General features: G+C 38.7%; 1 protein-coding gene across 4 annotated transcripts in view; it reads left to right on the forward strand.

The window, feature by feature from the left end:
* The first annotated feature begins 3,864 nt into the window (after window positions 1–3,864).
* LOC130252771 (FHF complex subunit HOOK-interacting protein 1A-like) overlaps window positions 3,865–21,178 on the forward strand; it is a 78,571-nt gene continuing 61,257 nt past the window's right edge. For 2 of the 4 annotated variants that reach the window (XM_056490696.1, XM_056490697.1), the window contains exon 1: window positions 3,865–4,075. The gene's annotated coding sequence lies outside the window, so the exon portion shown is untranslated. The other 2 variants (XM_056490694.1, XM_056490695.1) reach the window with 2 other exon arrangements.

A 21,178-nucleotide genomic window follows, 5' to 3' on the forward strand; every position in this document is an offset into this window, starting at 1 on the left:
CATAATCTCAAACAAAAAAAAAAAAAAAAAACCAACCTCACAGGATTGTTCTAGATGCCTGTCTGTTAAAAGTAATTTTAAAAATCATACTTTCGGCTTCATATATTCTCTGTGCTAATTTATGATGCCTCAGTTCTTTCTTGCTTTCATGCTACTTCCTCTCTTGTGCCAGAGTAAGGATTTATGTGGTGGTAGGTGAAGTAGATTAAAAAACTCCATGTTAAATTTAAGCACAAAAAAGCAGTGGGGGGGGGGGGGGGGGGCGGGGCTAATTTTCATGTGCATCATGAAACTGATCTCCTTTATTAAACAGCTGTATAGATCAAGATAGATGGAAATGTAGGGAGGAACATAATGGGTGGAGGAAGGCTAGGTTACTTCTTTTGATATCAGTGCTAACCTGCAACATTTTACAGTGCATGAGAAGTTACAGACTATGAGTGGACTGACTTTTGGAGTACAGTGAATTAACATATTCTCAAAATTACTGTCAGGCCCTTACAATGCATCATAGATAACCAAATCTCGTTTTAAAGCAGAAAAATAATTTTATTAAAGTAGCAGTGGTTTGTCTCATAAATCACTAACTGGTAAATCCCTTCAACTAAATTCTGTTATATAACTTTTAAAACAAATTCCTTTATTTAAAGAGTTTTCTTGAAACTCTACGTAAATTAATACATACTAATTAAGATAGATTATTAGACCTTTAACATTTTTTCTGTCCATCAAAGTACAAACACTTAAAGGTAATGTAGTAATTTCCAATCTATATACATATTTGCATTAGTTACCAGTCCAGCCAAGTGTCTGGATTCTATCCATGTAAATGCAACATTTATCTTTCCTGTACGAATGATTTTTGAATGGTACTGCATTGCAAATTGTGTGTTGCAGCAAAATATCTGCAAAACTATATCTCAAAAAAAGCTTGGAGACATCTTTAAACATTTAGAGATGAATGTGGCTTATACTTATATATGAAATATAATTTAGGTAGAAGTAACCAAAGGTTTTTCAAAGGCATTTAGAATGCTTTCTTTTCTTAGTATGAAGGTTTTAAGGTATGTGTAGAAAAAATTCTGAAGTACCTTTCTGAAGATTTAAAGCAAACTTTCTTTTTTCCTGTTGCTCAGAGATAAGGAACAATGGCTGTAGCAAAGCATATAACATGACTTGGAAAATGCCTGTATTTCTCTTCGTTCTTAAACAGAAAATGTTTATCTTCTAACACCTTTCCTGTAAATCAGATCTCTTGCTAAAAAGGAAATTTGGAAAAGGTTTGTTTTATTGAGGTGGTATCTAGATCAAATCAAAGAAAAATCTGTGTTAAATGGGTCAGTTCAGGGGTCAATAAATTTACAGTGAGCATTCTAGTTTGTTGACAGGCACTTCGGTTTCTTTAAATGAAACTATTTATATCTTAGGGATTTTCTCTTTGTAGTACACCTATGACTAGCAATTGGAGAGTGCAATTCAATTCTTTGCACAAAGTACACTTCTTTATGGACAAATGGATAAAATATGTAACATGAAAAAATGGCATAAAAATCTATTATATGAGAGCTCTTCTAAAAGCTGTTTGGTTTACCTGTGTAGATACATTTGGTCATTTTTTGTCTGCAGCAAAGACAAATGATGCTGCAGGCATGCCCTGGGTCACAGAAAGTAGAAACTTTCTGGAATTTCATTAGATAGGCTGGCCGTTCTGTGGAGTAAAACTTTTGACCAAAAGTATGAGCATACGTGTTGTTGTGTTCTCTAACCACTGTAAATACAAAGTTAGTTTTAATTATTAGTAACTTCACTAGAGGTACTGCACAATTGTATCAACGACATAACATTCAAGATGGGCAAGTGCTGGCCATGAAATCTCATGTTACCTTTATTACTTGCGATTATGCTGTCAGTCAGTTGTGTTTAGGTTCACGTGTTATGCCTCTAACATTTGGGTGAAGTATTTCTCAGTAGCTAAGAATGCCTTCAGAACAAAGAGGGTGAGTAGGAGGATTAGTGTGAACTTGTGATAAGACATCTTCACACTTCCATCTCTTCTAATTCTGTGTGACAGAACAGCTTATCAAATGATTAAGAGATAGGGATGTAAAAGGATGGCTATCTTGGCTTCAACCTAGTTATCTCAGCAAAAATAATAATGGAGTGCTTTTAAAATGCTTAAAGCACCAACAGAAAGAAGCAAAATAGATTCTATCAGCATCTGCAAGAGGCAGTGCTTGAGGCTCACTTCTTAACTGAGTGATCTGACTATGAGAGGTTTCACACAAAGGACATATTTCCTCTGTGTGCTGGCTGATCGATTCCATGCTTCTGAGACCAAATAATTTAAATAGAAGCATCCTTTCAGCTTCTCCTAAAGTTCTCAAGACAATTCTACCAAATTCCTAAGCTTCTGCTCTGTTGTCTTAGACAGCAGTCAAATGCCATCCATCTCTGCACCCAGGCTCAATAGCAGCACTTGGAATCCGCTTTTTGAATTTATGTAAATGAAATACCAGATCTAACATTGGAAAACAGCTCTCCAAAGAGCCATGCACGCTCAGACATCTAGGCAATAGATTCTGGATTCAGATTATGAGGGAATGATGTTACTAGCTCTGCTAAGCACCAATGAGCCTACTTCAAGTATCACAGAATTGACAGGGTTGGAAGGGGCCTCTGGAGATCATCTGTTCCAAATCTCCTGTCAAGTTAGGTTCACCTCCAGCAGATGATGCATGAACACTTCCAGACGGGTTTTGAAGGTCTCCAGGGATGGAGACTCCATAACCTCTGTTCCAAGTACTCAGCCACCCTCAACATAAAGAAGTTCTTCCTCATGCTGAAGTGAAATTTCTTGTGTTTTAGTTTATGCCCATTGCTTCTCATCCTCTCACTGTGCACCACTGAAAAGAGTCTGGCACCATCCCCTTGGCACCTGCCTTTGTCATATTTGTATGTATTAATGAGATTTTCTCTCAGTCTTTTCTTCTCTGGAATAAACAGGCCCAGCTCCTGCAGTCACTTCTCTTGAGAGATGCTTCCAAGTACTGGAAGACCACAACAAAGTCTCCCCAGAGTCTCCTCCAGGCTGAACAACCTCAGCTCTCAGCGTCTTTTCAGAGGAGAAAACGCTCCAGGCCACGGATCACCTTGCAGCTTGTATTATTAGGGAACTACCTCTAATTTTAATTTGTAAGATCGGGAGAGACTTAAAATGGTACTTCTAGCTTGAGAGTTTTCCATGTAGGCAGGCAGAGATGGCAGGAAGCTTTCTTAATTGCAGGGTTCCTAAAGTCGGGCTCTATTCCCCGCACCACCTCTCGGCTCGAGCCCGCACGACAGGGGCCGCCTTGGGCCGGGCCTCTCCCGGCAGGTCGCGGCTCCTCCCCGCCGCTCTGACTCACGGGCCAGCCCCACATAGATAAACTCGGCAGCCGGTGCCGAACTGGGGATGCCCGCTGTGAGGGAGCAGGGGGGCGGGCCGGGACAAGAATCTCACCCTGAGGGGACCGGAGCCTTCGGGGCGGGCGGGCGGACGTGAGGGCGCTCCCCTCCGAGGGATTAACGACGGCCCAGCTATCCCGTCGCAGACGGCGGTTTACCTGAGTGGCCACCTCCCTTCCCCTTTCCTTTCTTTTCTTCCTTCCTTCCCGGAGCTGGTGGTTTCGGCGGAGAGGGCGTGGAGCCCGCCTGGCCCCTCCCCGGAGAAACTTTCCGCCGCCATCCGCGCCCGGTAGGGGCTGGTCCCACTGGGGTGGGAGCCGTGAGGGGCGGTGGCGGCTGGGACGTGCCCCGCACTGAGTTTCGGGGCCGGTGCACCGCTGCTCGGCTCCGTCGGTGGGCAGGATGGGCTGTTAAGCCAGTGTTACCCCCGGCCGAGCAGCTGCTGTCTGTCGCAAGGCCGCCGCGCTCTGAGGGCAGTATGTAGGTCAGTGGAAGTAATGCCCGCATAATCCCCTTTATCTTTTTGGCTTGGTTTTTCCGCTGCTGATTTTTAGGGCGACCCTTGGGCAGCGTTGGTCGCAAACTTCTGGGAGAGAGAGGACCTAGGATTCACGCCGGGCTATGTGAGCGGGTGAGTGCCGACGTGAGAGCATGGAATACGAGCTTTTATTTTCCGAAGGCTTTTCTTCCCGAGTGTGACGCCCAACGGAGTGCCAGGTATTCCTGCGTAGGGCCGTCAACCCCGTGACCCTGTACATGTGCGCTTAGTTTGGGTTCGGACTTCTGTTTTAACGGGTTAATTAATACTGGCTATTTCTTTCTCTTTGCGTCACTCACCGAATCACCGAAGGTTATTTTGGTTTATGCTTTGGATGCCAAAGGAAAGTAGAGATCTTGGCAACTTCGGAGCCTGGGTAACGGGAGAAGGCAGTGCGCCCTGACAGAGTGATTACTGTATTGCTTTCCCTGATCTTTGAGGAACTATTAGCAAGGTCATGTGAACCTTTCTGTCGCACAAGGCTGTTGGTAGCAACTTGGCATGATTGAATTGCTCCATATGGACAAATACATAGGTGCTGACAGGTGCCCACTGTCTGTTGAGACGTCATGTGTTAGGCCAGCCTGCCAGTATAGGAGTTTGCCAGGTTGGGGCATGTGTTTCTTGTAACTGAGAAAGGCTAAGGCATATTTGGAATATTTGGTATTTGGAAATTTTTATTTCAGTCTGATTTTTGTCTTCCCTGGGCTGTTTGATTGGTTTTGTGATTAGCATTAACATAGCTCATGCAGTGATGATAAGATGAAAAAATGCATAAAATGGTTGTGTAATTTTGTATGCTACACTATTACTTGTGATTGAACTGAATGCGACTTCAGAATCTGCCAGTGTCCTCTCTGCCTTGGTATTTTCTGTTGATCTATGTGAAATTGATGCTGTGCAAGAGTTTATAGTTCCATTTTCCTTTAGTACAACAGTGCTTTTATTCTCCCATATAGCAGTAAGAAAGATCTAGGGTTTCATCTTAGTGGGCAAGCATGAGGTTTTAATTTTGTTTTCATTTTCAGAGAGAAGAGGTAGAGATAATAAATTGTCCATTCAAGGAGATCTCACATACACCAGTAAGGTAGTAGTGTCATGCAGTATAGACTCATGTCTCTGTACTGTTCTGGTTTTATATCATAATTTGTACAAGTAAACCTTTTAGAAAAAATGTTGATTCAAAGGGTTTGTGGTACCTGAATGAGTGATGTCAAATTGTGGTTTTCACATTATCTGTGGTGCTTTATTTCTGCTGGGGTGTGTGTGTGTGTGTGTACAAGAGTCCACCTGATCTGAAATTCATCTGAGAATTAGAACCTAATGCTGTAATTTGTTTCTTCCTCTCTGGCTCTGCTTTAATTAACATAGAAGGTCAAAGGGAGAAGGGAAAGACAGAAAAACTTACAATCCATAAGGTAAAGTATATATAATTATAGGGCAAGATTATATCAGTGGGATATATATGTGAGGATGGCACTAGTGAAACTCATGGAACATCCAAATGCCATTTCCTCTTATTTCTCTCAATCAAAACAAATGTTTTTAATGGACTTTTGCTAACAGCTATTTTAGTTTGTTTATTGACCCATGGTGATGGATGATATGTGCTTTGAGAAAGAAGCAAATCCTATTAAAATGATGAAAAATGTGTAGACAATGCCCATGGAAGAAACTTAGCTTTATGAAGATAGTTTCCTTTATTTCTTCTTTAAACTTTACTGTGTCTGAACAATATGGTAGTGCTAGTAAAAACTGGATTGTCCTCTGTAAGGGTTTTGAGTTGCTTTTCTTGCTTTTTTGGGGGGGTTTTGTTCCTCTAAATGGGATATAAACCTTCATAGAATCTGAAGCCAAGAGAACTGAAATTGGAGAAACTGCTGCTATTGTGGTTTTATTTGATCCTGACATGAAACTGAGTTTTAGAAATCTATAGCTATGTTTTCTCTTCAGAAAGATTATAATGATGCATTGATGTCCGTCAAGCTTAAGTCTTCAGATTTACAGACTTCAGTGCCATCTGAAGCAACAGTTTCTCTGTTAACCTGTACATTAAAGGATTATTAAGATTACTTTGATATGCATAGTTTTAAGTCTTCTTTTTAACAAAGAATTTATTCACAAGTGCTGCTGTTCCTCCCTTTCCATATCTTTATTTATTATATATAGATGCTGCTTTTTGATGCCTGTAGAAGGTTTCAGAAGATCTCCAAATTTTAGTTGGTCTGATGGGAATTTTGATTAGCTCTATAATATTTGAGTAGCATACTTGACTTTTTAAAGATGCAGTTCTCCACATCCTCATCTGATGTTACTGTGAGCAGTAGTTTCCCTTAGACATCAGAGAGAGGTGTTCTCTCTTTCTCCCTTGGCATATTTAGTGTAGTTGGTATGTTTGTGGTGTTTGTCATGTGTTGTTGAGAACAAGGCTTTTTTGACCTCTTGTTCAGTCATCATTTTTGGTAAGAATTTTATAACTATATTTTGGTTTACAGACAAGCTCTCAGACTCTTCTACTCAGACATGCTGGCTTGGCATTGCTACCTTAGTTATGCTCTCTTCTCAGCCTAATGGGCTAGGTCAGTTTTATACTATATAGCTGTCACCCCAACAAAATAGTCATGTGCTGTATCCTCATCAGAATAAGCACCAGGAAAGAGTGCATCAGGGAAGGCTCTTAGCAGAACAGTGCTTTTTGTGACCTGCTTTTGGGTGTGTTTCAGGTAATGAAGTACACAGCAGGAGATGCCTATACTTTTGGTATGCTATTGGTTGCACTTTTAATTCTTTGGTAGTACTGAGTAAAGACAAACAATCTTGGGGTGTTTTGAGAAGAGACTACAAAGGTTTGCACTGGTCAAAAGTTGGGGTATGAGTGACCTAGAAATTCTGAAATTTTTTCCAGTCCTATTTGCAGTGCAGTATAGTGGCCAAATAAAGACTTGTAAGTAGATGCTGGCATGGCTGCTGTGTAAGAATGTCTGTATCTTTAAAAACTCACAGAAGCGGCTTACAAGAAACAGTGCCTTTTCCTGATCTGATTAATTTATTTGGAAAGTAGAGCTAGGACCTCATTGTGTCATAGGTAGCAGGTCAGTTAGATCTGGATCAGGTTGCTGAGGTTGCACCTCAAATTCTGGGTCCAGTTCTGGGCCCCACACAAGAAGGACATCGAGGTTCTGGAGCATGTCCAGAGGAGGACAGTTAAGCTTGTGAAGGGTTTAGGGAGTGAATCCTGTGAGGGGTGACTGAGGGATCTGGGGGTGTGTGGCCTGGAGGAGAGGAGGCTCGCTGGGGTTCCTTACCACCCTCTACAACTGCCTAAAAGGAGCTTGTAACCAGGTGGATATTGATCTCTTCTCCAAGACAACCAACAACAGAGGAAATGACCTCAAGCTGTGCTAGGGAGGTTCAGGCTGGACATCAGGAGGAAATCCTTTGCTGAATAGATGATTAAGCATTAGCACGGGCTGCCCACTGAAGGAGTGGAGTCACCATCCTTTCCAACCTTAATAATTCTTTGATTCTAGTGAATGAAAAAACCAGTTTTGAATGCATTTGTTAGTATGCACAATAAATGCTTCTGTCTTATTATCATTCTCTTGTAATATGTATGTACACACAGCAGTACATTTTAAAGATTTAAACATTTGAAGCTTTAATTGTGGAAGTGCTGTGATGGTAAGGAAGCATTCACCAGCTGAAACTAGTATTATGAACACTGAGGAGGTTTGGGACTGCAGCTTCCCTTGCTTTTTGTTGTTGGCATTGATCATAAGACTTCCTATTAGTACAGGTAGGTATCTCTGAGTTGGGGACTCAGTGATGGTATGATAAGAATGCTTTGCATGTTACACCATGCAAAATTCTTATCTAAGGTGATCCTGAAGAGCATGTCCAGGTGTGGCAATTCTATGTGTTTGAATTGATACAGAGCAGTTAAGATAAGAACTGGTGAGAGTGGTGATACAGGCTCAAGGCATGTGAAGACATAATCTAAGAATGTGTTACCTATGATGTCAAGTGGGATTACCTTTAATTAGCAGAGGAAAGTGTAGAAACATGACACAAGCATAGCTCTTTGCATGCAGGAGGCCCAGCATATAGTTGGGATTTTGACTTAGATGATTTCTGAACCAAATGTACCACCTTTTCCTAGCAGTTGGAAAATTTGCCCTGAAATATATTCTGTTTCAACCTGTTGTGGCTTCCCATGGGTGGTGAGTTATTGAGAAATCAGTGACTTCATTGTCTTTTTCTTTTCCTTAAAAAAAGGTCAAATTTTGATACAATACTGAATTGCCTATGTGTACAGAATGTTAGACCATGACAGTTAATTCTGATCTAAACATAATGAGCATGGTGTCATCTGCTTTGTGTGAGAGCATACATAGCATAGCTAGAGTAGTGCTAAAAGTATGAGGCAAATTCTTATAAATGTAGTTTTTCCATTTAGCTTTTGAAGCACAGTCAAATGTTTTCTCCCCTTGTACCTCTACTGTAGTCTCCAAGCATATGACAGACACTGTTTAGTTTATTTAAACATTTGCATGCCTTAGAACTTTTTTTTTTGTTGTTTTTAAAGACAGCAAAGCTGTGTAGTAATAAAAATGTGATAGATTGTTTTTTCAGTAACTATTACTGAAAGACAGTTGTGCCCATTATCCTTTTAATTCTAGCTCATTTTTGCATGTTGCCTGTATTGTATTTTGGTGAAGGGTAGGATTTCTTTCTGAAAATTTTTGTATGGAAAGACTATTCTAGTAATAGTGGAGTTTGCCTGTGGAACTGATCAAATGATGCCCTCGAACAAGCTTGCAATTGGAAGGATTTTGTAGTGCACATGAAAAAAACCAAAACTTTTAAAGTACTGACAGTCTTTATATTCCAGTAAACCATTGGATTGTAACTTAAATTTAGCTATTGGCTAACAGTTGAAGAGTTAAACTGCTGAAGAATCAATCTCGCTTGCATTCACAAAATCTTTTGTAAAACCTTGGATACCCTTGAGCAGGAGGAAAGAGAATATGATACTTTTGAGTTAGTTTTATTAACAATTAACAGTTAATATAATTTTAATAACTACATTATTTTCAGATGTTTATGTTTTTTATATGCTAGTCAGAGAGCTGTGGTTAAAAAATTGCTGTTATGCAGCCAAGTCCAAAAAGTCGTATGGGTTGTTATTGAATTGTGTTAACTCATTTTGCTGTGGTCAGCTCCTGCCCTAATGCAGCAAACCTGCATCTGAGGGGCAGAGATTACTTGTCTTTCTGCTTCATCATTGTACTGGCATTACACTAAGTAGCGCTTCTGTAAGCACGAATACCTTAAACATACAAGAGGATAAGGAAGCCTCAATAGGGAGATGTGCCTTTCATAATTACAAGTTGAAGGTGGAGCATCATTAAGTTGCTACACTGGACCCATGGTTCTTAGTAAATAGAACTGTGCTGCTTCCTTTTCGTATGTTTGTGGCATTTTTACACTTCACTTGTGCCATAAATATGTTTTAGTTCAGTGTTATAAATTCCATATTCCTGTAAGAAAATGTATGAAGGTCAAAAGTTTATCTACCCTTTTGAGGAACTCATTGATTTCCAGTGCTGGACTTAGCAAGAAGTGCATGCCCCCAGCCACAGCATGATGTCGGTTTGTTTTGGAAGTGAGAGCTCTGTTTCTCTCTGTGAGTGGAATTAGAATTGTGCTGGTTTCTCTGCCTTGTGTGCCTTACCAAGGTAAGCTGACAACAGGTGCTGCAAACCATAAAGATCTTCAGAAAAGTCTGTGTTGCTCCTTTGTTTTTGGTTTTTTTTTTTTTTTTGTGGGTTTTTTTTTTGTTTTTTGCTCCGATGTTGTTCTCAAATAACCCAATGTCCTTGGAATACCTTTGGTATGGATTGGGATTTTTTTTTTTTTTTTTTTTTTTTTTCCCCTTCCCTTTTAGTTGGCCTTTCTGCCTTTCAGTACATGGAAGCAGAGAGCACTTAACACATAGTCAGCAATAGGTGTAACAGGATAATTTCCTTTCTGAATTGCTGATTTGCATTAAGATTAATTATGCTTGCCTGCTTGGAGTGGTTCCAGGTAAACAACTAGAAAGTTCTTTGTCAGCTTCTTGAAACATATTCATAGGATGAGAAGCCTGTGAAGTGAGAGTACATTTTGAATGGAGGAAAATCATGGAGAGCAGAAACTGATTTGCCTTTGCAATGATTCTGTTCATAATATTTTGGTCCCAGTAGTGTGAACAACACCAAAAGACATTTCCATAAACTTGCTGCCAGATAACACAGTTTTTTTATGGCTGTCAGTGGTTGCATCTGCTTTCAGCATATTTTGCTGGCATGATTTTTTTACAGCGGTGATGTTTGCTGGCAACAGCCTGGTCCTTATAGGTTCCTGACTTGCTAATGGTGATAAAGCAGAACACACAGTAGTATTGAGATTCTTTTGAATAATTTTCTTTGGCTAGATAGGGCTAGCTTTGTTTTCCTTGGATGCCAGTGGAATCCTTGGACCTGGAGAACTTTTTTTTTTTCCTTCTCACAAGAAATTTTATTGTTAGAAAAAAATAAATGTTCAGAGAGCAACAACTAAGGCAGTATAGCAAAGAATGCATTTATAATGCATGCTTATTTGCAAACTATCTTTTGCCAGTAGTATTTTTAGCAACTTACATTCAGTAGCTGAAATGTTACTATTTGATTTTAAAGTAACAGCAAGTGAGGGGGCAAAATTTTGTTGTTTTGGCAGAAAGGCATATTCTCTTACTAGTGTACATTTGTTTTGCAAACATTTAAAGTAACAACAGTTCAGATTTAAGAGGCATCAAGTCAACAGCAGCATTTCAAGAGCACTTTACAGTGGACTTGGTGTCAGGAGACGATGTGGTCTAATCAGTTATAATTCAAAGTGCACTTAAATACTCTGAGATAGAAATACGTTTTATTCAGAAACAGGAATATTGGAATCTGTGGCAAATGCTAATGCAGAAATTGAAACTGTTCTTCCACAGAGGAAAATATGAAATGTAATGAGAGGCTGGCTTGGCTACTGGTGAGCCCTTCATCAAAAACAAGGAGGGAAAGTAATTCCCAGCTGGATTGCTAAGGACCAGTGTAAAAATAAAACACACACATGTATAATTAAAATGCAACATTCAGAATGGCCAACTTAAAAAGAATAATGAGAAATCATTGTAGAAATATGAAGTTAGTAAAAAGAAAGTAGAGGAGGTTTGCTCCTGCTTGCCAAGTGGAGCTGTGGACAGATAATGAAAAGCAGGCTGAGGTCTTTTTCTGTTTGTTTCTTCACCTCAGGGCTAACAAAAGATACTGGGACTTGAAGGTGAACATGATTTCTAAGTGTGTTGGGTTGATGTGGCCAGAAATGTGTATTCTATCACCATCTGTTGAAGCCGGGTGGGGTAGTGATTCCTTATCTCTGTGGCACATACCATCTGCTAATGGGCCATCTTTAAGACAAGATGGGGAAATCATCTTTATCTTTTCAACAACCCATCCTCCCTCCAGGAAGAGATCATCTGCTGCTGGCCCATTAAGTCCCACTGTATAACTGATAAAATTACATCATCCCATTGGGAGATGCTCCAGCCAAGGGGAGGAACCAAGCCTTTCATACCTAGAAAACTGAGATTTTGGACAGCAAATTACTTTCTTTCCACTGGATTCCAGAAGAAAACCGGACCTTTCCACAGTATCCCTGAACCTTCAAAGGAAAACTGCACTCTTCTACAAAACCACTCCTTCAGCTGAACCACATCTGCCACTGCAGGAGGACTGTAGCCATCATTTAATGGGACTGCTACCAACACCATGACTGACGGGGTGTCAGGTTGTATTCTTACTCTGTCAGTGTTTTGGGATTGTTCTTTGCAATACTGTATTTCTATTTTAGAAGAACTGTTATTCCTAATTCCCATATTTTTGCCTGAGAGCCCCTTAATTTCAAAATTATAATAACAATTTGGAGGGAGCGGGTTTACATTCTCCATTTCAAAGAGAAGCTTCTGCCTTTATTGGCAAACATCTGTCCTTCAAACCAAGACACTGAAGCAAATGCTAAAGCCCTAAGCTGGTGTGAGGAAAGAGTTTTAGAGCAGTTACGTAAGTTTAAGTTTGAATTGTTTACAAAAATACTGTTCAGAGAGTAAGGACTGAGTGATGTAGTCCTTGAGTTGCTGCAGTTACTTAACTCATGGAGGGTATGTGTAATACTGTGCCACTGAGAAGAGGAATTGTAGTATCTGTCTGTACAGGTGTCAGGGACAAGGGGCAAGTGGAAATGAGCAACTGTACAGTCAGTTGTTTATCTTTATTTTTTCTAGTATTTTTCTTGGGAGTTAAACCCTCCCAAAGCAGTAGAATATGACAAAGAAATAAGCAGTAGCCTATATGATTTTATTTTCAAGATTAAGCCGTTAGACTAATAAAATTTCTCTTTCCAAAATGCTAACAGAAAAGGAGCAGTAGGTCTCTGGTAGCTTGACTCTGTGATAGAAATTTTCAAAATTTAATTCTTGTTAAAGAATGTATAGGGGAATTGATTGTGAACAAGTGCTAAATTGCTTGAAAAACAGTGTTTTCCCTAGTAATGGACTCATGAGATAATGTTCTTGTTTAGGGGTGAGAGGTTTTTTTTAGATACATGCATGAAGGATTTATATATTTTAGTAGACAACAAGAATAATAGGAATTAACATTGCTACAGAATTGTAACATTAGAGAATATCATACCAAGATACTGTCAGAAATGATTGAATTCTACTCTTAGAAGATTTTGGGTTTTTTTTAAATGGAGCTGGTTATTAAGTTGGAACTGTAGTTTGTATTGCAAAACCCTATAGCACAGTTCCTTATTTCAAACACAGCAAGGCTTCTTTAAAGTAATTTCTGCCTCCTGGTAGATGAGAGTAATTGGAGAAGGCTAGAAGGAGCAAATGCTTCTCCCTGAGGCTTGCTTCAGTTAACCTTAAGGACCTTTACGGTTCTTATTGTGGGATTCCATGTCTGCATCGCACATGTGTAAATGTTCTACAAATTAAATGAAGTAATCTTTCCAGCAATATTGATATAGTCTCATGTTTAGAAGATGAAATTAATTTGAAAATAATTTAAAAGGAAAAAAGGTAATATGAACCCATTAGAGGGAGTCTGGAGAAGAGCAGTAAGACTATCTGGGTGTCTGGAGGAATGACTAAATAAACTGGGAGCTGTTATTTTAGCTTCAAAGAAGTGAAGAAGATAGTGGAGAAATGAGAACGTGAGAGTTCGTCTAAGTGTATGAGATAAACATGTTTTTCACAGTGATCCGTTTTCTTTCCTTGCTTGGTAAGACATTGTTGCATTGGAATATATTATCAGAAAAAGTTGCGTATGATTTTAAGAACAGGTAATGAAAGCAGCTGTGGGTTGTGATAGAAACATGATGTGTGTTACCATGACACAGGGGGAAGGGCTAGATGACTTTGATGTGATTTTTTTTTTTTTTTTTTTTTTATCCTTTATCTGCAAAAAGAAGTTGGTTGCTGTGGTGCAGCACTATGTGTAAAATCCAGGGAGAGCACGGTATTGAGAGTTCATTTTCTTGATACCTCTGCTCCTATATTTCAACTGGCAAGGAGGATCCAGAAGCTGTTAAAACATTATGCCTATTTCTCTGTTGGATGTTTATTTTCCCCTTTTCACCTGCATGGAGTAGATGAGGGAGACTTGTAACTTTGCAGTGCTGTGCCTGTTGAAAAGTAGCTAGAACTCCTTGTTAGAGATAACAATGTGAAAGTATGACTGTGAACATGGCTATGCGCACACTGGCTTTGCAGGAGCAAATCTTAGAAGAAGGAGTGCAAGGAAATGTGGTATGAAGATGCCTGGATTACCTTTGTCATATTTGTGTGGTGTTGCATTCAAGCCACTGGAGTTTTACTGTTTCCAGACCTCCACGAGTCTTCTATGCAGACTTAGGCAACTGGTCCTTAACGGGTGAAAATTCGGAAGACTCTTTCATGTAACCTGTTGTATGTTGCAAACAGCCCTCTATTGTGCTGCCCTTGCAGCCTGTGTTATTTGAATACACTAATTGTTTAAATATTTGTCCAGTAACAGTCCAAAACAGAAGGTGCTCTTCACTGCAAGATATCCCTTGTCCAGATGATAGGGATAACAACAGTGACATTAAACAAAGGTTTTAATTTCAGCTGCATGTTATTGGGCAAAACTGTGAATAGCAGAAGAAAAACAGAGGTTTGAGGAAGTCCTGCAGTGTCAACTGATATTTAAATCAAAAGCAAATAGACACATTTTTATGTAAAATTAGCAGTTTAGAAGATTTCTGGTTTGTTATTCATGGAATGAAGTCTTTCCCTCTGTTTCCCCTCTTTGCCATCCAGGATACAGAATGCAGATGTGTATGTTTTTTTTTTTACCTGGTGCCTTGTGTTGCCCGCTTTTAAAAAGCTGTCTATTTGATGCAAAGGCAAAATATTTGCTCTTCCAAGAATGTTACATAAGGCAAGACTGCGCTTGGCCATAATGCTTTGTCAGTGCCTACAAAGAGATCCCAGTGTCGGTGCTCTCTGGAGATAAGGATGTATTATTTTCTATCTGGTGATACTGAACTGGTCATACTGTGTGATTAATATGACTCTCCTGGGCCACAACTACAGGAACCTCTCCATTCAATTGTGCCCATGCTTCTTTAATTTAATTACAGCTTTTAAAAATAATATTAAAATTGAAACTTGCTAAATTATTCAAATTTTTGTTCTTTCATGTACTAGACCGAGTCTTCTTTTGCACTCTAACCTAAGAAGTGTCTGTGTGGATTTGGTTTTATGTGGATTTTTGGGATTTTTTTCCAAATTATTTCAGAAGCTAAAATCACTTAGGTACTCGACATATTTCATGTCTTGGTGCTAAGGTTTCAGATTCAGATTTTTTTTAACATATGTTTGATCAGGGAATCATTCCATGTTCAGAATGCCTTCTCTCTAAAACCTGCAGATTAACTGCATATCAGAGAAATCTTTTGTAGCTTACAAAAGATTTGTGATTTTCTTTACTGCCTTGATAGTAGTAAGAAAGATTCATTGAATCAGTCTTGCAGTACTTTGAAGCTGAAACACTGAATAAGTTTGGATAATATGGCACCACTGTGTAATTTTTTATTAAGCATATACTTGAAAACATGTACTAGCCATGTCAGAAAAGAGATTATCTTCATGTGACTGTTCTTCATTGGCTCTGGTTTCAGTCTCTTGTACCAATTTTCAATTTCAGGCTTGTGGTTCTAGATAAAAGATGATATTTAGATGGAAGCATGCTGGAATCTTTAAAATAAGTGTACTGAGAGGTTTTGCCCTCCCCCAATGTCCCCTTAATTCTGTTCACTTAAAGCCCCTCCACAGATGCTTATTGCATACTCCTTTCCCACATCTGCTGGAAAGAATGATTTCTAGAGAGGCTGTGGGTTACCATTAGGACTTTAGTTTGGACTCTGGGTAGGGGCAATTTCTCCTTTAATTTTTTTCCCCCTGTTCCTCTTTTCTGTTCCCTCTGATGGATTATTTAATGTGTAGTAAATGGAAATAAAAACACCAGGCTGATCAACTTGCAAACCTCAAACATGAGGCTGTCATTTAGACTATACCTATTTTGTTATGTGTATGACAGTAGTTTTTAAGCTGCACTGCAAGTTAAGAAGATAATCCAAGGGAGAAAATAATAGTTAAGCTAAAAGACAGTCTAGTCAAGAACATAATCATAGACTCCACTTGAAAATTTACCCAGATAAGTGATACAGCAAAACAAAAATAGAGAGAATATATTTAACAAATTAAGCTTGAAACATTATTTTTATGGGCAGATGTGATGGATGTATGAAGCAGACAGGAGATAAGTTAGTATTAATTACAAATTATGGAGAAACCTCCTTCCTTTAGGGCTCTCACTTGCAATTATTTTTAGTAATAAGAAAATATATTAAAAATAGCATGGTTTAGTGAGATAGAATTTTGTGAACAGTATTTTAATACAGGAAATATTTTAGAGATGATCTGGAGGATAGAGAGATTGACCCTGTTACGGTGTCACTTGGAAACTGACAAATTTTTAGGACTACCTCTTTGTTGTAGTTGAGGGGGAAAATGATGCTAAAAATGTCTTATGAAATTTTTGGTTACATCTGTGGAGGAACCTGATACAATCATCCCTGAAATTCAGGAGCATGAAATACCAAGGAATCTCTGGGATCTAGCATGTACTGAAAACACGTTATATTTGCAATATAAAAACAGTGTCTTCCCATAAACACTTAATTTTTGTCTGTTTTGTTCATGCTCCCCTGATGGGAAAGGTGTTTAAGAACCTGTTTTAGACTGTGAGTTCTTGGTCAAAAAATATTTATTGAAAAAAATTATTTTTGCCTTGATGTTTAAACTTTTTAAACTTTTGCAGGACTCCTTTCAGCATACTGAAAACTTTCAGAGTTTTACCTCCCTGCTGATAAGACACAGAAAAATTACAGTCTCCTTATTTTGAATTAATTTGTGTAGTCTGGAGGAATTTCTATCAGGTTAGCAGGATGGCTGTAAAATCAATTTTGAGTGCTAAGTGCTGTGTAAATGAATAGACGTGCTTTTCATACTTGCATTTTTCTGCAGCTTTGTTACATGTCAAATATAAATTTAACATTAATTACTTCAGTGATGACAGAAAGGTGTGTGTTTCTCCTTCTCCCTTGCGTGTGTTTAGTTTTTTTAGCAAGATGCTGTTTGGATGCATTTCTTGTCTCAAAAGTGAGTATTACAATCAGTTTTTTGACAGTGTAGCCAGCTGTAGTATTCAGTGTAATGCCACTTTTTCTGCTTCTGTGTGTTATTTTTTTTCCTCAGTGGTTACTTTTTAGCCAGAACAGTTTGTTAATTGCTTCAGACTTATTCAGTGTGTTATGCATGATTGTTTTTGCGTTGCAGCATGGATGCAAATGTTTTTGGGTTGTAGCAGTGAGCAGAAGGCAGCAAGGAAGGCAAATATGGATTGTTTCTGCTATGGTGTGGGCTCTTAGCTGATCATGCCCTTGGTGTTTTCAATTCTCACTAAGGTATTGGTGAAAGGCCTGGAAGCTCTGACCTTTTCTGTGTAGGTACGTCTTGTGCTGTGATATATGCTCTGTTACTGCTGCTCCTGTGTATTTGAGAGTTTATTATCTTGCTCTTTTTAAGATGGAGGTTTTCTCCTTCTCAATTTAAAAACTGTCAGATTTCTGTTAATAGAGAATGATAATTTTTACTTTCCCACTTTCTCTACCTTTCCTTGTCTGTAGTGGAAAGCTGAAAAAACTTTGAGTCTAGATTGTTCACCAAATGGCAGAGCCAGCACCAATGCTTCCTTGCTGACCTGTTGACATGTTTTAATTGTAGGTAAGATAAGTGTGTGTTTGTGTGTGTAATAGGTAGTTCAGAACAGAAGTCTGTTTGCTGAGCCGTGAGTGTTCTGTTTGGAGTGCTGGATGTCACAATCAGTTTTTGTGGTATGGACATCCATCCTATGAAAAGTGAGCATGATACTTCAGTTTTACTTCAGATGCCTGATAGGATCTCCAGTAGCACTCAGCTGTATTTAGACACCATGGGCTCTGGAGCATCCTGTCAGTGTTACATGTTTCAATTCTGTTCGTGTTCATACCTGTACAGTGTATCTATTGTGCAATATTCCTGTGGCAGTCACAGTAATTACTTCCATGTGAAATGAATATACAGCAATTATCAAAGGTGCTTTAGCTGTCTTTTAGTGCCCTGTAACTTCTGTGACCTACATACCCTGTAAGTCAGAGGTAGGTTACCAGTGGCACACTGATGAGAACCCAATAGCCTCTACATTGGGATTTTCTTGACTTGGCAAGACTCCTTTTTTTTGTTGTTTTGTTTCAGAATATCTCCACGTTATTTAACGTACGGGATATGAAATAATTGAAATGCTTGTCATCTGAAGAATTCACATTTTCTTTTTTTCTCCTGACTCTAACAGGTACAATGTAGGATACAAAGAGAGTTGAAGGAGGAAACACTAGTATTCTCTATCTTAGCTTAAAAATTCAGCACAGAAACTTCAGAAAAACTTCTGCGACAAAGGCTGAATAAGGGGCAGAGGTCCTAGACCTGGGCTTGTCATTGGATCATCTTACTTTATCTTACTCTGTAGTGAAACTAGTTAGCTGACGGATGAAAATTCAGATAAGTTCTTTTCCCCAGCCTGGTCGTCAAGCATGAATGTAATTTGGTTCCTGATGCAACATTGTACATATGGTTTGTTTTATTAGATAAGCTGTTTTACAACGTGAAAAGGGCTGAAAACTTATGAGTCACCTCCCCTAGAGATGCTTATTCTCAGTTTACAAAAGGGGTAGATGAAAGAGCATGAAAGGGGGGTGTGGTTTTCATAGCCTGAATGTTTCATAGAAGAGTTGGCATCATTTGGAGAGGAGATGTGGGTGTTAATTGCAAGATTGTCATAAAGAAGCTGTGTACAGAAGGGAAGCCCAAGCTAGCTAGGGAGGGAGCCTGATGTGTGGGTGTGAATGAGACTGGGATTAGTACAGACAAGCTTGAAATCATAGGAAACTTGACAGTATGTTTGGTTTCCCGAGTTGTGTTTGTTGTATCAGGTGGAACATTTATGAGAGTCACACACTCATAAGGGGAAGAGATATGAAATTATGCTTCATAATAACCACTAGTTCCTGGTTTTTTATATACCCAGATTTTCTTTCAAATTGATTAGAAAGAATACAACTAGCTGATAGATTATTAACTTTCTGGTAAACTCCTGTGCCTTGTTTGTTTTTTTTGTACCACCAAACATTTGCTTTATGAAAATGAACACCATCTCTCAGCAGCCTTTCATGTAGCATGTGTCTGGTCTGATTCTCCCCTGTAGTGCTTCCACCTCTTTTTTGATGCAGTTTGTTGAGATTCTTGATGCTGATGGGAGACTGTTTTGTCAAGTGGGAAGCAAGGATCTTGTTCTTCTCATCCTAACCTGCACTACTCTGTAAGGATTGGGGAGGCATTTGGTTTCTCTGTAATAGCTTATAAAAAGTCCCAAACTATCATATCAAAGTGTCTTTAAGAAACTGAAGGGTTGTAGATAGCCTGATGCTTGCCAAATATTCAGTATTTCCACTCTCTGACAGTGTTGCAAACCTGTTTTATTAAAACACAGGTCATTAGAATGTTTCAGACTATCAAACTTTTTCTAAAAGCTCACCTAGCAGGGTGTTTGGAAGGGCTACATATTCCCAAGACTAATGGCACCTTATCCAAAATGATTCTGTGGCTGTACGGAAGCAGCTTTGGTTGCCAAAGTGGCTATTTGTCAATCAGTTGCTGTAGGTAAGAGTTCTTCAGATGATTTGTAGCATTAGAATATAGTATCTTGTGCAATAAAGAGAGTCTATTTCCTTCTCCAGAAAGAAAACTAAAGAACAGCAATTGTTAATTTAAACTAGGGTCTGGTCTTGCTCTATAACTTTTATTTCTAGCAGTGTAAAGCTTTCAGTTAGCTGTTTCTTCTTTCCCTGACTTAAAATCTAGTTATGCTAATGGAAAGGCAATACAGTCACCAATGTCAGGAAGTGACATGAACCAACAAAATTATGTGGAGTCTTTCTCTAGTTCTCATTTCTTCCTATTCTGTGTTTGTGTAACTCCTCAGTTTTACTAGTATGTTTGAATTCCTGTTGGTTTAGCTAACAGCAGTAATGAAAAAGAATCCCAATTCCTTAACAGCTTTAGTATCTTGTCTAAGATAAAGTATCTGTGATGCTGAGGGAGAGGTCTGTAAAGGACACATCCACCTGGCAATTCACAGAATATAGAGATGTAGACATGGCTTTCATAATGCATAGGGTGTTTTTTCTTCCTTAGCTCAAGATAAACAAGGAAAAAACTTGTGTGTGTATCAAACAATATGAGCTGTTCATTGTAAATTCCAGGGTATGCCATAAAGAATGTTTTGTCCAACCATCTTGATTTACTTGTCATTGCTTATGTCTTGAGTTTAATTACGTGAGTGTGTATTTTCCCTGAAGAACTAAGCACAGTGCAGGGAAGTTAGCAGTGTGCAGTGATGCATAGAGGCCACTGGCATGAGGAAATGGGAAAGTATGACTGGTTTTCTGATCATAGTGACAACTGTTTGTCTTAACTTTGGTCTCATGGAAATAAACATGGTAAGTAGATATTGTTCCAAAATTGGCTGCTCCTTAGTACTAAATCAGTGTAAATTGTCCTTGGTAGTATTTCATAAGGAAATATGTAACTATTACAAATAAAGGAGATTTGTTTAATGTGATGTTAGAAATTCAGAGATTTTATGATAGACGTAAAGAAACCACAAAAAGCAAACCAGGAAAAAAAAGTAATCTTGTTTTTCATAATAAAACTGATTATTATCAACATAGTGGTTTTACATTTAATTTGGAGGAAAAGCCCACCATTGTGATGACAGCTATCTTAGAAGAAAAATATTCTTACAAAATAGGATAAGAACATACAAAATAAGAACAAAATCTTGAATGATCAATTTCTCAGTTGACATGTGTTTTCCTGTGCATCATTGTTCTTTAGATCCCAGTATTTTTTAAGAAAAAAAGGGTTTTCAGGTAAAGCTAGTATGAATTAGTTCAATTGTTTTAAAGTATGCATTATTATTTCAAAGTATGAGCTTGGAATAAATGTAAGAGAAGAAGTACTAGTAAGAGACACTTAATATATTGACCTGCTAGAATAGATTGAATTGGAAGGCTAAATGTTCGTTAGATTTTGATTTGGTTTTGCAGTGCTAGAATCTGTTTGGTTGAACAGAAACATATCTTAGAAACCTCTCTATGGCTGTTGACAGACAAGCTGCTTGATCGTGAGCCAAGCAATGGAGATATTAGATGTATTTTTTGTGTATGGAGCAGTGGGGATCACTGAGGGTTTTGAAGTTGAGCTGTCCTCAGAGTAGGAATTAATGGGAGAGTAGGGGACAGGACAAGCATATGGCAGTGTCCCTGACTGTGTGCAGTCCATGGTCTTACTTAGTAGTCTTTCGTTTCCATAAATTCAGTGGGTTTTGTCATTTTCTTTCAAAATTGTTTTAAAAATCACCAGTGCTTTTGGTAACTCTTATG

Source organism: Oenanthe melanoleuca, chromosome 4 (assembly GCF_029582105.1).
Source record: "Oenanthe melanoleuca isolate GR-GAL-2019-014 chromosome 4, OMel1.0, whole genome shotgun sequence".
Lineage (NCBI taxonomy): Eukaryota > Metazoa > Chordata > Aves > Passeriformes > Muscicapidae > Oenanthe > Oenanthe melanoleuca.